General features: G+C 33.2%; 1 pseudogene; it reads left to right on the forward strand.

The window, feature by feature from the left end:
• The first annotated feature begins 18,721 nt into the window (after window positions 1-18,721).
• LOC118609419 lies at window positions 18,722-18,840 on the forward strand (annotated as a pseudogene).
• Window positions 18,841-20,996: the final 2,156 nt, after the last annotated feature.

Consider the following 20,996-nt stretch of genomic DNA (forward strand, 5'->3'; position numbering starts at 1 on the left):
AATGTTAGTACTACAATTTTTTTTCTGAGAGCTGAACTAATTATAGAATCATTTTAACTTTTGACAACCATATTGAGATCTAACAATGAATTCACATTTTATCCTGTCTTTTTCTGAAATGTAATTGATCTACCAATTTTATTTCATCATGCAGTTATAAATGCTATGATAAACTAAGAGGATTAATACAGAGGGATCTTCTAAGGTATCATATATACAGTTTATGGATTTTAGTGGGTCTTCCATTTTTAAATTAAAAAAAATTCATCATATCCTTTATTTTATCTGTCATATTATCAGAGCTAATATCACCCTGACATGTGATTATTAAGTTTATTGCTTTGAGTGGCACCTTGACATTTACTGCCATTGATTATCAACTAAATAAGGTTATAAGTTCTAGTAAACAGTTTATATCATTCCTTATTTACTGCTTCCTAAAAAGCAGTTTCCAAGTGGACAAATTTTATTAGGTACATTTGCTTCTCCTATACCAAATAGTTAAAAAATAATAATTTCATTTATGTTGTATATGATCAAGTGATAAAATCAATGGAATGACAAAAAGCAAGGCAAATACATCAGACCTCACCCATCGCTTCCAATAAAAGGACAATGAGAGTAAATGCACTCAATTTTAAAACAGCCTATGTGTTAACTAAAGTCATATGCAAATATTCTGACAATAGTAGTATGCTCAATGCAATGAGTGCTTCAAAATATTACAAAAGAACTGTTATAACCTATCAAATTATTCATAACTGCTTATATATCAGCTTTAATTTGACTTTAGTATTTCCTTTTTTTTTTTTAGTATTTCTCATTTAACTAGTGAAGGCCAAACCATTTAAAGGTTATTTATTAATTAAGCAATTGATTAATGATTATAAACTAAAAAATTGTGATTTAATATTTCAAAATTCATGTGTCTCGTAAAAATGAGCATTTCTCATTCATGGGCTCTGTACTTTCCTATAGCGCCGATCATGAAACTTATTAACTAATCTGATAGTTACTGAGCTTGTGTTACAAAGCATTCTGTCAAATTTCATTTACTTAAAATAAACATAAATAGTGGAAAAATTTGTTTAATTTTACATCCTTCCCAGAAATAAGGTTTTTTCTATAATGAATCGAATGAGGAAATGTAGACCTCGTGTCATGAGATAATTCTATCCTGAGAATTTGTACCCTTCACAATCATTAATCCTGTCACTATAAGAGTTACTTAGGACTCTGCCTATTCCATGCATCAGGGACTGTTAATTTTCTGAGTAGTGAGACAAACTTCCTGAAATGTGCAAAATTCTGAAGCAGACAGTCTTAGCCCCTTCCACCTTTATGCTCATCCTCACCCTCTCACACTAGGCACACTTAGCTCTGACTTCCAGAGATGCAATCTTGGCTGCACTCATTCAAGTCGCCTGCCTTCCTGACCTACAGGAAAACTATACTCCTTGTATCCCCATCAAAACACATTCTTTCAGACTCATCCCCTCAAATCTTGGCTTCAAACATACTATTATGGCCTTCCAGACATGTACCACCACAATTTTAAAGCTATACAGTTTTGTAGCATTTTCAATTTGCTATTTTAACATCAGTCTTGTTTTTCTCACCCATTTCTTGAATATCAACCAGACTTCTCCCATATATGGTACATATAGTAAGCACTTTGAGTACCGACATCCCATTAAATAGCTATATTGACTTATTCAGCAATACTTTTGAACATGTATCTTGTGAGTACCACATTCTACCTATTGTTCCAGGTGCTGGGGATGGAGGGTGAACAGAAGAGAACAAGACAGACATGGTTCCTACACACATAGAGTGAATAATCTAGGGGAGGAGGCAGTTATTAAACACAAACTTATACAAATGGATGTAAATTTTTAGAAAATTTAGAAAATTATTTCCTAATAAACTGTTTTTTTTTTCCTGGGAATATGGAAAATAAATACAAGTTTGAAGAAAGAAATTAGCATTTCTCAAATTCCTAAAGCATATATAAACCACTTTTAATATTTCATTTAATATATGTATATATAAATATATGCAGCATATATAAGTTGTGTGTATATATTCATATAATAATATGTATTTTGTAAAATTAAAATCATCTTGATTATACTATTTTGTATACTATTTTAGAGTTAAGTAGATACACTTTTGCTAATTTAATTAAATATCGATATAAAACATTGTTTTAACAGTGACAAAATTGTACATCATTTGGATTTTTTTAACTGACTCCTTTTTTATTGGATTATTAAGTTGGTTCTTTTTTTTTGGCATTAAAATTTTTGCTATGGTAGTCTTTATATAAATTACTGTGCGTCTCTATTATCGTCTGATAAACACTTAGGCATGGCTTTGATAGGTCAAAAGATATAACAACAATATATAATATATAGTACTATGAATATTATACATAACATATAATATATAAAACTATATTCTTAACTTATAATATTTCATATTATATACTATATATAATATATACACATATACATAATATATATTAACTATATAGAAACTATATGTAATATATATTAACTATGTATATATATGGTTAAGAACATCTTGAATAACAAAGTTGAAGGAATAACACACTAGTTAGAATTTATTTTAAAGTTGAAATATTTAAGTTAGTGAGTTATTGTGAAAGCATAACAACAGACCAAGGGAAGAGAATAGAGAACCCCCAGACAAACATAAATATGGATACTTAATGCATGATAACGATGGTATTGAAGACTAGAGGGGAAAAGAGGATGTTTAAATAAATAAACATAAATTGGAAGTTTGTGTTGAAAAAAGTAATTTGACTTTTTCCTCAGCCCTAAACAAAGAATATAGGATCTCAAGGAGAATGTCCATGGAGTAGGCAAAAATGGGACATGTAAATCACTATTCATAAGAATTAGAACTGCATCAGAATTAAGAACTCTGTCAAAAATACCACTGAATGAAAGAGCAAGCCACTAAGTAGAAAAAGATACATGCAGTCAATAAAACCAATAAAAGATTCGTTTCCAGAATACATAAATGATTCCCATAAACTGTAAGAAAAAATAGACAACTTTATATAAAATTGAGCAAAAAATATTAACTGATTTCTCACAAAAAGGAATATCCAAATTGAAAATCAGCAATGCTTTCTTGGAAGTGAAAGGAGGAACTATTGATTATCTTACCCAGAGAGCTGGTATAATCTGGGGCTGCCTTGGGCAAACTGCCAATAAACATATGGGAAGATTCTTAGCTTAATTAGGAATCAGTACGATGTTAAATTTTATGTGTCACTTGACTAAATTAAGGTAATGCCAAGATAGCTGGTAAAACATTATTTTTGGATGTGTCTGTGAGAGTGTTTTTGGAATAGATTAGTATTTGAATCAATACACTCAGTAAAGATCTGCCCTCACCAGTGGGCATTTCATCCTTTGTGTTGAACTCTCTTTTCTTGAGGTGGAACATTCATCTCCTCCTGTCCTTGGACCTCAGAGCTCCTAATTCTCAGGCCTTCAGACTCAGACTAAATTATACTCCTGGCTTTCCTCAGTCTCCATCTTGCAGATAGCAGATTGTGGGACTTCTCAGCTTCTATAATCATGTGAGCCAATTTTCAAAATAAATATCCTCTTACTAATTTATATAGCTTATTGGTTTTATTTCTTTGGAAAACCCTAATACAATCAGTCAAATGTCAACCAATGCCACAATGAAATACCAATACTATAATAAGATTTTTAAACAATCATACCAAGGATTTTCCAAAATATGGTAGATCCTCATGTGCTGCTGGAGGAGAGCTAATTGTTTACAGTACTCTGAAAAACTGTTTGGCATTATTTATCAAGGTAAAATATGCATTTTTTATAGTTCACTGATTTCAGTACAAGGGCTATGTCTAACTGAGCTATGTACTAATATGAACCAAAAGACTTGCAAAAAGTTTGCTCCTAAAGGCATTATTCATACAAATCAAAAACTGGGAAAAAGCTCTATGCCTATTAACAGTAGTATTGATAAATAACTTTTTTGTATATTCAACAATAAAATATTATTTAATAATGAAAATGGACAGCTACCTAAGATAAACCTCAAAAACATAATATTAAGCAAAAGCAAACAGACTAAAAAAAACAACAACAACATATAGTTATGTTCTATTGACATAAAGCTCTGAAATAGCTAAAACTAATCTGTGGCATTAGATGTCAGTGGGGAAGACTGAGGTACAGGGATGGCAACCGAGAGGGACTTCAAAGAGGCTGTCATTGACTCACAAATATAGAGAACAATCTGGTGACGGCCAAAGGGGAAGGAGATTGGGGGACTGGGCTGGGGAACACGGTATAAGGAGTGCAGTGATCATTGATGTAATGGCTAGGTGGAGAACCTGAGGAGAGAAAGAGCAGTTAAGGGGATCGTTGTATAAACTATATAAATGTCTAGCCAATGTACTTTATACTTGAAACTAGTAAAATAAAATAAAATTTAAAAAAAGAGAGGGAAGCTGTCATTACGCTATTTCTTCATTTGATTGTTGGTTGCCTATGTGATCATTTGTAATCAGTCAGCACACTGAAAATCTTGTTTTGGCTCCTTTGTTACATATTTTATACTTCAATAAAAGACTCATTAAAAATGTTTAATTGCATTAAATTCCTCTCAGGATAACATGTAAGAAAATAATGGTTGGTGTATACACAAACACAAACAAAATTGATTAAATGTTCAACAAATTTTCACAATGTAAAGAATAATTCAAGTAGAAAAATTCCTCAGCGGCTTGAGTTCAATTTAAATTACATATAAGCTTGCTAAAAGTTTCTTTATAAAGATAGAGTCTTGGTTTTATAAGGTAAATAATCCGTAAGTATAGATATAAAATAATTCCTGAGGATATTAAATGTGCAGCTTAATAGGAGAATGCTATTACTCTAGTTGACTAAGTATATGGATAGGTAAAATATAAAACAAATGTTTAGCAAGAATATACGTTTATTAAAATATGTAAATCTCAATTATCCTCAAATTTTGTCTTTATTTGTGTGAGAAGTACAAAGGATCAGAAATAAAACCTGACCTCGTCATTGTAAATACCAGAGCTCTCTCACTTGTCAGTTTAATTTTATTTATGACTGTCAACACCACAAAGCAAATCAAGCCATATTCTTAGTCTGCTATATGTATCATCACCAAAAATAAAAAATAAAAAATGAAAACCTAAACGAATTAAAAAGTCACAATTGAAAATGAAGTGCAGGTAATAATGGTATATTGATAGTTTTCTGAGCTGGTAGTTGTAAAGAAAAAGTGACCTATGAAAACATTTTTAAGTAGGAATATTAACATGAAAATGAAAAACATTAACTATTGAATGTCATTTTTTATAGTCAGGTGTTTGACCATGTTTGATGTACAAATACTAGGTTTCAGTCCCACAGTTTTAAATGAGAAGTCACTTACTTTGGTTGAATTGACTTGTAAAATCCCAAAATATACATTGTTAATATCAGAAGATATATTAGAGTACTTCTAACCCAATCATCGATAAAAGACAGAAATCCTCAGCAGATGCCCATTCAGCCTTCCTAATGAACTCCTAATATGGTCCAGGAAATTCTTACTGGAGGTTCCTGTGTATTGGCTGTTAGTACGTGGACTAGTTGTGACAGTAGTAATCTAGAAAATTAAGAAAATATTCTAATACTTCAAACCAAAAATGGTTTTCCTTAATTAGCAATAAATTTCATTTAATAAAACTTTTTCTGATACTTTTTATTAACTTCATTTTTTTTGTAGTCAGTTTGGCAAGAAGTTTTTGCTCTCATATCTTTAAACCAAGAGTCATACACATGTACTTAATGAGAAAGCTGTATTAATTTCTGTAAAGAAAAAAAAAACTGATATTTTTTTTTTCCGATCACATGGATTATGTAAATACAATTTTGCTGTTGCTGTAAGAAGTCTAAGAAAGGTACACTGGGTATGATTAGATTGTAATATTTTTTTGAATTATTAATGTAAAGAGTATAAAATCAAATTATGTCAAGTTTGGTATTATCTTATGCAGTCCAAGCATTTACTGTCTCTCACATGGTAATAAGTTCTCATCAACCAGACTTGGGAAATACATTGATGAAGACTATTGTGCGATGGCTTGTTGCCATTAGGAAAGATGTCATCTTGTGTGTGAGGATGGGACCCATCCTCAGAACTGAGAGTGTCCCACTTGGGGAAAAGATAAGATGAGAACTTGGGAAGCAGTCCTTGGACTAAGGCCTATGAGTCTCTTCTGAACTGAGTTCCAGAATTCAAGGCACAGAAATTCCTGAAACATTTCCCATGGTAAATAGGGGCTACTCTGCCAACTGGAAATGAGGCAAGACAGGATTTAGGCCAAGAGCTGGCTTACAAAGGCATTCTGTGACTGTTCTGAGACTTTGTAATAGCTATATATTATTCTCTGTGTGTAATTGTTTTTTTGTTATCCAAAAACTTGAGAAAATTTTATTTAAATTTTCAATCTAGTCCCTATTGTGCTGTGAACAATTAAGGTAAAACACATGCCATTCTCTGGGTGGAATAGCAGAGTAGAAGGTCATCCACAGCCACTGAAGAAGCTACTCTGCCAGTGTCCCAGGAAGCTAAGTCAGCAGTCAGGGATTTGGTGAGAAGAATGGAGAACTCAAGGTAACTGGTCCCAGGCAACACAAAGTAAACTCTGGAGACCTCTTGGAAATAGCTGAAGGTCACTCTGAAAGAATATAATTTTTAAAAATCAGGCTAGTGGGACCTCATACTATCAGAAGTTGGATATTAAAAGTAAATGTGGCTTTATTTTTTTAAGTCACAAGCTGGTGAGGTCTGAGACTTCGAGATTACAGTAAATTGAAGTATTAGACCCAAAAGATAGCTAATTTATAAACATCTAGAGCCTGAATTTTGTTTGTTTTGATTCCTATTAAATTTATTTTTGTTTCTACTTTTTATGATTTAATATCTTGTTGTATATATTCTCGTTATAAAATGCTTGTGTAGACAAAGGCAAAAATGAGGCAGGAAATTGTTAAGAACAATAATAAATGAGCTCCCAAAAAGTACCATTCTAGATTTTCATTTTAAATGCATTAGCTTTTTAGCTGGCAGTGTGACTTAAGGAAATACATTTTATATTACTGTGGTTGAGTTTCTTTCTCTGAAACATGAGGGAGTTGAGTTAAATACTGTCTGAGGTCCCTTCCACCACTCAGATTCAACCATAAAATTTATGTTCATATAACTTGGTATAATATCCTGAAAATGAAGTGAATGACTTCATTCTTAGAAAATGTATAACTAAAAAATTTTGATTGAAAGTCTCAAGACAACTATAATTGAAAAATAAAAAAAAATTTTTAAACTAAAAAAGGTCTTGGGGGACTGTGCTATTCTTTTAAAACAACTAAAAATGAATACTATGAATATTTTTTGAGAGAAATGTGAAGAGTTGGAAGTTTGTAGTCATATAAATAAGAAAGATAAAAATAGGTTTCATGGTATATTTCACTTAGTTTAGGAAACACATAACAGTTCACAGAGTTTAATACATAGACCTTATGAATAAATAGCATGTGGCTATGAGGTAAGGTACATGCAAACAAAATAATTGCACCTTAAGGTGGAACTATATAAAAATAATTCTATGTCTTCATACACAGAATAATCAAATGAAGAAGTAATATAGCAAATTTAATCTAAACTGAATAACTTTTGCCTTATACTTTCAGCATATGTAGGATGTTTTATTGAGATATCTATATAATTATTTCTTTTTACCTCGTCACTTGAATTTATTCATTGTTTTTTTTTCTCATTTAATCAACAAAGATATATTGACCACTAATGTATGCGTGGAAACCAATGTAAGGAAAGAAATGTAGATAAACTTTTATTTTTCAGTTTAAGTACTGCAATACTTTTTAGTGATGTTGTTCAAAATGATACTTATATATTAGCTTAATAAGGAGGTATCAACCAATTGGATTAGATTTTGCAATTAAGCAGTAGAATTTGGAGCTATAGCTTATGAAGCTAATACTGAAAATAACCATTACTCTCCTGAACAAGGTAATACTCTAGCCTGGTTGCAGCTTGCATTTCTTAGCTATCCTGCAGACTCTCCTGGTAATAATCTTAGGATATTTCCCAGTTTTCCCTGAGTAGAGATGTGAGCCATGTATAAATTTAACCTTCAGTGTTAAACCAAGAGTTTTTATTCCTCATGGACAGGAGCTAAGTTGTTGTACAAAATGTCAAGTGGTTACAAAAAGAAAAAGCAAATCTCTGCAAAGAATCACCAAATTGAGATAACAGTCGTCTGTACAGGATACTCATTCTTTCTATTTTTTTCTCTAATAATACTTCTCCACCCTTCTTTTTACATAAGTTGAGATGCCATTTTTTTTCTCATTTCTCAAACCCACAATAGAATCATAAGAGCAGGAAATATCAAATACAAATGAAGTCCACGTTGGTCTTGATCTTTATGTCATACTATGGTGACTCCAAGCACTATGATTTCTGAAAGGAAGTCCCAATACTACTGAAAACCTAGAACTTTTACTATCACCTCTATATCTTATTACACAGGTATTCTTAGAATTAATATAAGAAAATTATAGAATGTGGCCAAATAAAGGGTCATAACGTGTCAGAATGTGGCTTTATTCGGAAATAGAGTTGTTGCAGATATAATTAGTTAAGATTGGGCCATACTTGAGAAGGGTGAGCTTTTAATTCAAACTTTTTGGTGTCCTTATGGGAAGAAGACAGAGGCACACAGGGAGAATGTCACGTGATGACAGAGGCAGAGATTGGGGTGATACAGCTGCAAGCCAAAAGCATCAAGGCTTGATGGCACCAGAAGCTAGCAGAGGCAGGGAGAATTCTACCCAGAGTCTCTGAGGCAGTGTGGCCCTGCCAACTGTGAGATAATATATTTCTGTTGTTCTTAAGTCACTCAATTTGTTGTCCCTTGTGACAGTAACCCTAGGAAACTAATACAGGGACTTATGAGGAAGATCAGCTGAGTTATAGACATTTAACTTTGTGTATCTGAGTGAAACATGAGTAGAATGAAGACTCTTCTACCATAGAAGTCAATCTAAAGCTTATCAAGCTTACAGTGGTCTGGCATTGATTTTGTATTCTATAAATGTTATTTTATTTAGGATCAAGTTTCCTCTAGCACTCTGTACATATAATAAGTTAGGCTCCCATAGTATTCCCAACTTAGGCACAAAATCTGTACTAATTCTGTTTAAATAATTATCCTTTCAAAGGATGATTTTTCAGCTCTACAGGTTCTTTCTGGAGAATAATGCAGATCTTGTACAATTTTGCATCTTCCAATGTATTAAGTACTAGAAATTTAAAATGTTTAATCTCAGTGAGAAAAATAATTGACAACTCTCTCTTTCTTCAGAGTTTGTTATATCAAAGTTAAATAAAAGGAATAATACAAATTGGTTCTCTGTTGCATTCAGGTAATGTGTTAATACTCATCAAAGATCATAAATTACTGTGGTTCAAATATTACCCTGAATATGATACATGGAGAAAAAACTTTTTAAACTATAATGTTCAAAACAAATACCTGACATAGGTGAATTGGTTATAGATAAAAAAGCAAAGCAAAACTAAACTAAAATTGTAATTAAAAAAAAAAAACTTCACAAAAATATAAACTATTCTAGATTATAATTACTTGAGGAAATATTTCAATTTTTTAATATCAATAATCACTGGATGTTTTTACTCCTGTATTTTACCTATTTTTTTACTCTTTTTGTTCATAAAGTGTTTCAAAGCAACTGTAAAATCCTGCTGACGAATAGAAGCCCTCAGAAACTTATGATGCCCATATATTAAGATGTTACATGGAAAATCAGCAAATCTCCAAAATCCTCCAGACATATGGTTTACAAGGAAGTGGTTTATTGCTGAATAATCATTAATCTCAGACAGAGGCAGTAAGTGTCATTTCTTCACCTCCAGATTTTTCTAATTTATATTCTTTGTGCTGAAAGCAAACACATCAGTTTGAATTTGCTTTATTCTTGTATATCCTCATTTCAAAATATCAAGAGCGTCCATTGTTTGACAAGCCATAAAGCCATGCAATTGATTACTGTCATTATTATTCATTATCATCAATTTGGGAAATCTATCAAAATCAGCAGGGTGGGCTTTATAATTCAACTGCTTAATGATAAATACGAAGTACCACAAGCATATATACCCTGGTTTTCACACTACAAAATTTACTGTGTATTTGCATACTATAATTCTTCTTTTGCTATAAAGCAAAATATAATACATTTATAGACTAATAAAGTTTTACAATTAATATATGGTTAAGGGGATCAAACATTACTATGCACAACCATATAATATGGTTCTAAAATCTAAATTACAAATTTGTGGGGAAAAAATTTTATAAAAACTAAAAGATGAAAAATATCTACATGTGATAAAGTTCTGCAATGATAGCCATATGCAGAACCACTTCTGTAGTAATTTGGCAGTGGCCACTGATAGCAATTGGTAAAAGACACATAAGGTCACATGGCCATCTCCTTTCAACTTTGCCAGTGTAATGGAATTACCAAGAAGCTCCCTGCCAAGCAAAAGGTGACTCCAGAAATGCACTTGTTCAGAGCTGCATAGCACAGAGAACTGGAAACTAGAGTTTTTAGACACACAGACACACACACACACACACACACACACACACAATTATTCACTTAATTAAATGATTAATTTATTTTTTTGCCAGGGATCAACTATACCAGAATTAAAAAGATACAGTTGTCAATTTTAGGAGAGACACTTTAAAATAATCAGAGTACGTAATGGCACAATTTGAAGCATGTCATAATTATCAATTGCTAAATAACAATCACCCCCAACTTAGTAGCTTAAAACAACACATATTTAGCATTTCACTTTTTCTGTGTGTCAAAAATATGGGGATGACTTAGTTGTGTGCTCTGTTTCTTGGTCTCTCACCAAAATGTTGGCCCAGGGTTTGTGGTTTCATCTGAAGGATTGACTAGTGAAGCATTTTCTTCCATGTTCACTTGCTGGTTTGGGGCAGCATTCAGTTTCTGTGGGTAGTTAAACTGAAGGCCACAGTTCCTTACTTGCTGTTGACCAGAAGCCATCCTCAGTTCCTTGCCATGTGAGTCTCTCCCACATAGCAGCTTTCTTCATTAAAACATCTAAGCCAAGAAGAGCAGATTTGTATAACCTAATTATGTAAGAGAATATTTAAGTAAGCTTCTCCAATCCAACCTGACCTAAGTTTGGACTATGTATCCATTTGCCCAAGGTAGATAATGATTTATAGAAAATAGATAGAAACATAGCTGCCTTTATTTTACATTAAAAGTTTTATTCCAGCTATTTTACCATGTTTTACTGGTTAGAACCAAGTTACTAGTTGCAATCCACTCTCCAATGGAGGGTTTATACAAGGACAGAAATACTAGCAGGTGCAGATCCCTGGAGGCTGTTAAAGAAGTCATCCTATCACAAGGCACTAAGTGGTCTTCTTTCCATAGTTGCTTTTACCACCAGTGATCCATGCTTTTTCAGATCTCGAATAGGGAAATCACTTTGGTTTTGTTAAATTATTAATTCTCTTGAGCATCAAGCTATGGAAAAAGATAAGTTTTGATGCAATGCAATAGCAAAAGAAATTGTGGAATATAAGATGGTACTGATAGAATCAGCCCAGAGAGTACCATATGTAGAGGAAGAGAGAGAGAAGGAGAGGTAGTCTTAAGCCTCCATTGACTATCTGTTAACTTCAAGATATTAAGGATAATATGGAAAATAATAAGGCTACTCTTTTTACCAGCTTAGTCATAGTCCCTAAATATTTCTTCAGTCACTCTTAACCTCTTGGCTATTACTGGTGACTAGATGAGTGGAATTCAGAATAGTAGAGAACTCTTCTCTGCAGATGCTAATGTGTATGCTTATGGAGAGAGACAAAAAGCATAATAGAGCTTTAAGAAAAGTAGAAATGCTGATTATAATTTGACCTAGGAATCATAACTTAGGACTTAACACATAGTTCTTTCCTATGTTAATATCCAGTTTTTACCAAAGAGTCAGAACATACTTGACTTAGTTGGTAAACTTAAAATTATAATAGAGCATTTCAAATATGAATAGGCCCAAGATTTAAACTTATTCCCAAGCCAAGTAAGATGTCATTTCCACCATCACTTCTATTCACATTTTGATTTGAATTCTGTTGATAAGTTTAGGCTGCGCATCTCCCCTTAGTTTTCTCTTTGTTATGAAATTTATGCTGCTACCACTACATGGGAGAGACTGAAAGTCTTAGGTGTATGTACTCATTCACCAGACCATAAACTCTTTATTCATCATTGTGTTCCCTATTTCTGATACATACATGTCACTCATTACTTCTCCAATCTAACCTTACCTAAGTTTGGACGATATGTCCATTTAACCAAGGAGAGATTGATGGATCATGGTGACATCCAGGATTGGAGAACAAATTGAACAGCTTCTAAGACTCCCAAAGTCATGTGTGGTCTTAATGTATTTGCTAAATATATAATATTTGCTTTACTGAGGCCATTGGAGACATGATTTATGAAAGAATTTGTTTGACAAAGCTATATCATAACCATCTATGACATTTGTAAAAAGAGAATAATTACATTATTGGTCTCATATTTTATTAATTAGTGGTTGTTGTGCCATTCCACATGACCTCTGTGATTCTACTTAATTTAAGAAGCTCTAGTGTAAAACAAAGACTCTGATCTCTAAGAGATTGACTATGACAAGTTCCAGTGTACTAGTGGCCAATTAATGTCATATAGCTCAGAATAATTAGAGAGCAATTAGTGTTAGGAGGCCTGTAAAAATGAGTTCTAAGCTATTTTATCAAAGATATGCATTCAATCATGGTAACTTTAATTTCAAACCAGATTCCTAGAAAAAAAAGGTTAATATTGAGCATGTTTTCAAATAAATATTTAAGGAAACCTCTTCTCTAATTCAACCTGACCTAAATTTGGGCTATGTATCCATTCATCCAAAGTAGATAATGATTTACAGAAAATAAAAACATTAAACATTTTATATTAAAAGTTTAAATAAGGGAAGATCAGTCACCTGCCTTCTCTGATCCACACAACAGGATGCTCAGGTCTGCTGACAGACAGTGTCTGCTACAGAGCAGAATCCTGTATAAAGGGGAGCAGGTGTGTGTCTCAGACAAGCGTGCTTCGTTCCAGAAATTCCTAAAGAGAAGGATGTGGAAACCTCACTGTCTTGAATGAGAACCAGGTCATGAAGTCGGAACAGTAAACCTCACTTAAAAAATAAATGTTTAAATGAAACTATGTTACTTTGTCCTCAATACTGTGAATCAGATGCACATTGTGGCAGAAGTTAATAGCTATTTTCCAAAATCTGTGTTCTTATGCTTTTGTGTTTCCTCTTGTATTAGAAACTAGACTATATTTCCCTTCCTCCCTTGCTGGTCAATGAACTTTGAGTGCAAGTGATATGTTCCGTTTCCAGGGCTGGCCTATAAAACTCTCATGCATACTCTTCCATGTTACTTTCCACTTCTTGATACCAGGAATTAAGGCAACTATGATAACCTTGGAAGCCTCGTGTTAACAATAACAGTCTTCCAAACTGGGTCCCTAAGCAATTATATAAAAGATAGCCTCTCCACTGACTGTCGCCCATCCACGACTATTTCATAGCATTCAATAAACTGCTATTGTGTGAGAATTTTTATTTTTGTGTTTTGGTTATAGGAGCAAGCATTACCCTTATCATGTATATATGCACACAATTATGTAAGGATTTGGATCAGAAATATCTAAACAAAATAATATCTCCCAGTTACTCAAAATCTGCCCCTTATTGTAGATTATATAGATAAGTAAGATTTAGTCAAAAAAGTAATTATTATTAGATTGTTACTTTCTTTAAAAAAATAGGTCTAGTACTTATGTAGTTCAGGTGTAGCTAACAATTGTATTGGTTGTTGAATATTATATAGAGATCCAAAGAAAGAAAACTTTAAAAAATCTCTCTCTTCACTTGTCTACCACAGTGTTGGGAGGTAGAGGAGATGGGGATCCTGGCAATATTCTCTAGAGTCATATGACTTTAAGGACAAAAATTGTGTGATATATTATAGCAACATAAACAACACTTAAACTGAAATTAATTTATTGGCAAATAGAATCTCTCTGGAAATAGGGTTTATATTGTCATTACTGGCAGACTTTCAACCATAATAGCGTAAATGAAAAGATTGTAGCTATTTAAAATGAGTTTTTTGTTTTGAGATCTGTCAAAATAATAAATTGGCTGTTTTTTATTTTGTTGGTTGATTGGTTTCTTTGCTAATGCTTTATTAAATATTCAAAATCTGTGTTTCAAAGTAATTTTCTATCACCTCGCTTAAGATTTTAAACATTCAGTGTTATTAATCTTTTGAAAGGGCATTTGTCATAGTAGATAAACAAGCATTAAAGAAACTTGCAAAAATGAACTTCCTACTGAGTTATTTACTTGGAATAAGTGTATTCTATAAAATGTTTGACCTAAAGTATTTAATTAGAATAACCCGAGACAATAAAACATGAGTTACACAGAGAGTTTATAAAGATTTTATATCAACGGTAAAAAAAAAAAAAAAAAGAAAGAAAGAAAGAAAGAAAGAAAAACTCAGTGTTAACCTGAAAGCCATAAAGTCACACTATTAAACACAAAACAAAAAACTTGAAAAGGTATTAAACCAAAACTTCTGCAATTGCATTTATCATTTGGAGAAATAAAGCTTAAAAATGATGTAATAGACTACTCTTTAATAGTATTTCTCAGCTTACAAAATTTACATCATTTTATTTGCACTCTGTGGGTAAAACATAAAATATTGCTACTTTACAGATAAACTATTTAATAGATTCTTTAAAATATCATTCATGCAACAAAATAATAATTATGAATGTTTCAGGTCACTTACCTTCTGATTCACTTAGGGAGTGAAAATAAGTGAAGTTTTTCATTCTAAATAGCAAACTATAATTTTATGGTTTTGAAGAGATTAAGGAATTTAATCAAACTCTCACAATTTGTTCGAGTAGAATCAAAGTCTTCCTTCCAGTTGTTAATCTATAGCTTTTACCACTAATAGTCTGCTTTGAGAAAACATTTTTGTCATTTCAGTGTACTACCTAAATTGGAATACTCATTAAAATGTATATATTAATCAAATAAATAATTGTGGTCACCTCCTACATAATGGTCAGTGAATTATAGTAGGTACTGGAGTTACAATAAAGTAGATATTGCTCTTGCCCTCATTAAGTTTAGCATCTTGTAGGGAAAGTGAACATGTCTGAAGATGTTGGTTGCATCTATGTAACTAGGTAGTAGGATGGACTTAATTTCCTCTATAGGATATTCATTTAGACTATAAGTCCATGAGATGTCCACCATCATTTTTCAAGTTTTGACTGAAAGCTTAACATTTCAGATTTAATATTTTACAGATATCACAGCTGCAACTGAGTAGTTAATACTCAAAATCTTGGCTTATGGTTGTGAGGATCAGCTAGTTTAACCCTGGATGATGCACTGAAAAGAAATATAGTACATGTACAGTAGGCAAAAACTTTCTCTCTTCAATTGACATATATTATCCTCCAACAGAGGAGTGCATTTGTCTTACCTTCTCCTTCTCCTCATCCTACCGGTTATATCCATAGTTGTGCCTCCATATGAAGACTCAGTCCAGTCATTATTCACTAATTCATGTAGTGATTTATCTAACTAATACATACTGAACATCTACTATGCTCCAGTCTACTATAGGTGCTGAGGATAACAGTGACCAACTGTATACAAAACAGATAAAAAATTCTGTCTTTGTGGAGCTTATATCCAAAGAATAAACAAGTCAAATAGGCAGAATATATGCAGCAGTATTTTGGTGATACTATTTGTACTAGTGATAGGTGTCAAGAACAAAAAGTAAAGCAGAGATAAGAAATATGAAATCCAGGAGGTAGAGGGCAGGGCAGTTGTGAATTTCCGATGAAGACTTGTGCTGGTTAATTTTTTGTCACCTTTACTAGCTGCTTAAACATTTCTGGGTCTGTCTATGAGGATGTTTCTGGAAGAGATTAGCATTTAAATTGGTGAGCTGAGTAAAACAAATGGCCCTTCCCAATGTCAGTGGGCACCATCCAATCCATTGAGAGCACAAATAGAACAAAATGTGGAGGAAGGGTGAATTGACTTTACATTTGAGCATTTGAGCTGAGATATCTATCATCTCCTGTCCTAAGATTTAGGTGCTCACGGTTCTCAAACTTTAGCTCTCAGGCCAAGACTTACACCATTGGCCTCTAAAATCTCAGGCCTTCACACTGAGATTGAATGACACTACTGGCTTTCCTGGTTCTCCAGTTTCCAGACAGCAGATCATGGGACTTCTTGGCTTTCATAACTTTATGAGCTAATTCCTGTAATAAATTTCTCTCTGTCTCTCTGTCTCTGTCTGTCTCTCTCTATCTACCTGTATACTATTTCTGTTTCTCTATTTCTCTGACTTATATACTAACTGCACCATTAACTGGGTTCTCCCATGAACTCATCCTTCACGCTTGCAGAACTCCTACCATGTTCCACAGGCCCCTTATTTCTTTTTCCTGTTCAGGGCCTTTTATTCCTATGACCAGTGTTGGTAGCTCTTTTGCCATGTGTCCCAGCTCTCCTCACCATCCTATGATAGTTAATAAGTTAACAAGCATTAATATCTTACAATATTCCAGGCACTGTTTTAACACATGCTACATATATGACATATACTTTATCTTTACAACTTCCCTCTAAAGTAGTACTATTAATATCCCCCTTTACAGAGGAAATAACTTAGATTAGATACCACATATAAGGTCACACATCAAGGAGAAGTCTCAGCTGGAACCAGGAACCAGTTGGTACACCTTTTAATTCTACTCTATTGTCTTTCCATCTAAGGATGATCTACCAAGGGCCTGAGACTCTGCCCTTTATACTTATTGCTGAATTGTTACATAGTGTTCTTTTTAGCATTCTCGTTGCTGTCTAGATCTGAATACCTGACACAAGCCAGTATCTTGGCCCTATAAATATATGGTCTAGAGAGATAGCTTGACCCTGGAGTCTAAATTGCATGCTAATTTCCCAGCTGCAAGAGTTCCCTGATGACTGAATATCTCTTTTCAATAGTTTCTGGAACAGTCACCTTTGGATGCTAGAACTGGCCTGCCTTAGTTCATCTCCAGAGCCAGGCCTTACAGCTGGAACCCATTTCTCTACCTAAAGATTATAAGGGAGTAGGGTATGGCAGGGCTCTTTAAAATAGAACTAGGTGAGCCAGGGAAATAATAAAAGCTAATGCTACTCGAGCACTGTTTCTAGAAACCATTTGAAGTGTTTTACATGTATTAATTCATTTAAAGAAAGAAGTTGACCTTCCCCAGCTGTCATTGCCGGGGCTATATCTCAGGTCATAGCTTGAGAGAGATTACTTCTCAAGGAGATTTAAAGTGGAGAAAGGAGAGGTCCAAGGCATTTTGAGCTTCTTTGAAACATATAAAGCTAGAAGAAGAGAAAAATTAAAACACAGAACAATGCTCTGTTTGCCAAGGTTTAAAAAAAAATTGAGACTCACTGTTCCTTAGTTCTGTAAAACCATTTGAATGAGTTGTTTAGTTATGCAAATGTAAAGCAGCTGATATCTGTGGCTCCTAGGAGAAAAACCGTTCAGCATAAATATAGGTGAGAAATCATCTGTGTAATAGGCTGAGTTACATTTATGCAAGTTGCTGCTACTGTTGTTCTTGCTATTATTAGGAAGAAATGTATGTTAAGTATGAGGTGAGACCACTGTGCCCCTAAAACTATTGTTTGTTCAAGAAAAGTGTTGTTGTTTTTAAGCTGATGCCAATAAGAAATCTGAAGTTAAAGATATCGCATACGATGAGAGCCAACATGGGTTCTAACCATGAGCCGTGTTGGGTGTCCACCCAGGTAACAGCATAGCACCTAACAAGGCAGAGTCTCTCCTCCTACCACACAAGAAGGATTTGGCCACAGCCCTGCAGTGAAGAAACACATGGCAGCTTTGGAAGCAGAGGGAGACCCTGGGGAAACATTGGCATGAGCCTCGGTGTCCTCATGGGATGTGACAGTGGCAATAATGTTGCTCCTTCAGACAGCTTTGTGAACAGTGGGCAATCACTTACAGACATTAGGCCTGTGACTCTAATCATGGTGATGAGACCATAAAAAGTCAAAATATTTGGAAAATGATTTTAGCACTTTCTTTTTTTTTTTACAAATGATAACAAAATAGTATAATATATATAGCTAACAAAATAACAAAAGAGCTATTATATATATATATATATATATATATATGTATAAGAGACCTAAAGTTAATATGAAAAAGACAAAAAAAAAATAGCAAAATGGACAAAAGTTGTAAATAGGAAAGTCCTAAAAAGGCAATTCTAAATGGGCAGTAGGTATTTTAAAAGGTACTCCAAACCACTAGTAGTTGAAAATGCAAATTAAATTTAATCAAAAATGAAATACTATTATCTATGGCCGTGCTACCCTGAAGAAACCCAATCCCATCTGATCTTGGAAGCTAAGCAGGGTCAGGCCTGGTTAGTACTTGAATGGGAGACCACCTAGGAAGACCAGGTGCTCTAGGCACAAAAAATATTTAAAAACAAAGGATTGTAAGCTGACAAGATCATTACAATCTGTGAGGTCAACTAAGGGTTGCCTCATCTAAAAAAATAATGAAATATTATTTTACGAACCCAAGGACATAAAAACTTAATAAGAGCTTTAAACCTACAATAGAAAGCTGAAAGGGCATTCACATATAATGCTGGTGGAAATGAGCTGTTGTCTTTATATTTGACAGCATCTATTAAAATTTAAAACATGCTCTTTCTCCTCGCAGTGCTATTTTTAGGACCTTTTGCTATAACAATTAGAGCAACAGTTGAGAAAAATATATGTGCAAGGTGTTTACTGAAGCATTGTTTATACTGACAAAAAGGAAAGGGGAAAGCAAAGTGAACAAGCGCCGATGTGGAGAATAATTGAGTAAATAATGTCACAACTTAAATACCATGTAGTCAATAAAAATAATTAATTTGTTTCTATACCCATATACTTAGAATAATTTCCATTAATATTATTGATTTAAAAACTAGTGTATAATATGTTTTAAAAAATTAACAAGATTCTCTATATGTATAAATATATGCATATACATTCATATATATGAATTTTATATATGCTAATATGAGTTTTGAAAAAAGTACAGGATAATACATATCCAGTCATTACTGTGAGTTACCCACAGAGCGGTTAGGGCTAAGGGAGGATGATACTAGTAGAGGGAGAAAGATCAAATATGGGGAGAGGGATGAACAAAGCAAAAAGACTAGCATTGATATCACATCTGTTAAAATAGTATATTATACCTGTGTTTACAGTCATTAATAATTATAAAAAATTTAACCATTTAAGGTCTGTTTAAGGTCAATGGCTCTCTTAGAGAATTTGATGAAAACAAAGTACCCAATTCCCTCCCAAATCTACATTTGCACATAGATAAAAATATTTGAATATTGTTTTAAGGGGGTTACAGATGCCCTAAAACTCATCCATAGATACCAGGGAACCTGGCCCAATCAAGTTCATTCCAACAACACAGCATTTGGAAAAATCAAATTGCATTGCTTTGGCCCAAATTTAATTTCTAGAATCAAGATAATATTCCTGTTTAAATGTAGCTTGTGTATACTCAGAGATTAGCTTCTTCGACATATTCCATTTGTTCATTAGTCCCTCACAAATTATAGTGTAGAACCCAAGCTATTTTTCATTATGGCAGGAGATCTTTGGGTTTTATTTTTTACATAAGAAAAGTTTTATATTTCTGGAAAAATCATTCTAGTGAACCAAATTAAATTCATCTATTTCTTAGAAGAATATATTTGCAAATGGTATATCTGATAAAGGGTTGGTATCCAAAACATATAAGCAACTTATACAACTCAATAACAACAACAAAAATAAACAATCTGATTGAAAAATAGGCAGAGGACAGGAAAAGACATTTCTTCAAAGAAGATATACAGATGGCCAACAGATGTATGAAAAGATACTAATAATTAGAGAAATGCAAATCAAAACAACAAAGATACTACCTCACATCCGACCGAATGACTATTATCAAAAAGTCAACAAATAACATATGTTGAGAGGGATGTAGAGATGTTGGTTGGACTGCAAACTGATAGAGACCCCATAAAAAACAGTATGGCGATGTCACAAAAAAAATTAAAAATATATACAACCCAGCAATTCCACTTCTGGGTGTTAATCCAAAGAAAGCAAAAACACTAATTCAAAAAGATATGTTCATTGAAACGTTATTTATAATAGCCAACATATGGAACAACCCAAGTGCCCATCAACAGAAGATTTCATATATATAATGAATATTAAGCAGCAATAAAAAAGAATGAAATCTTACAATTCGCGACAACACAGATGAATCCAGAGAGTATTATTCTAAGCGAAATAAGTCAGACAGAGAAAGACAAATGCCATATGATTTTATTTATATGTGGAATCTAAAAACAAAACGAACAAAACTAAACAAAACAAAAATAGACTCATAGAAACAGAGACCAAAGGGATAGTTACCAGAAGGGAGGTGGTGGTGGTGGGGGGGATAGTTAACAAGTGGGAGGGAGATACAGTTTATAAAATTGTGATAAATTTACATGGTGACCATGACCATGACTAGAATTAGTGGGGTGATCATATTATAAGGTATAAAAATG

Source organism: Rousettus aegyptiacus, unplaced genomic scaffold (assembly GCF_014176215.1).
Source record: "Rousettus aegyptiacus isolate mRouAeg1 unplaced genomic scaffold, mRouAeg1.p scaffold_m13_p_11, whole genome shotgun sequence".
Lineage (NCBI taxonomy): Eukaryota > Metazoa > Chordata > Mammalia > Chiroptera > Pteropodidae > Rousettus > Rousettus aegyptiacus.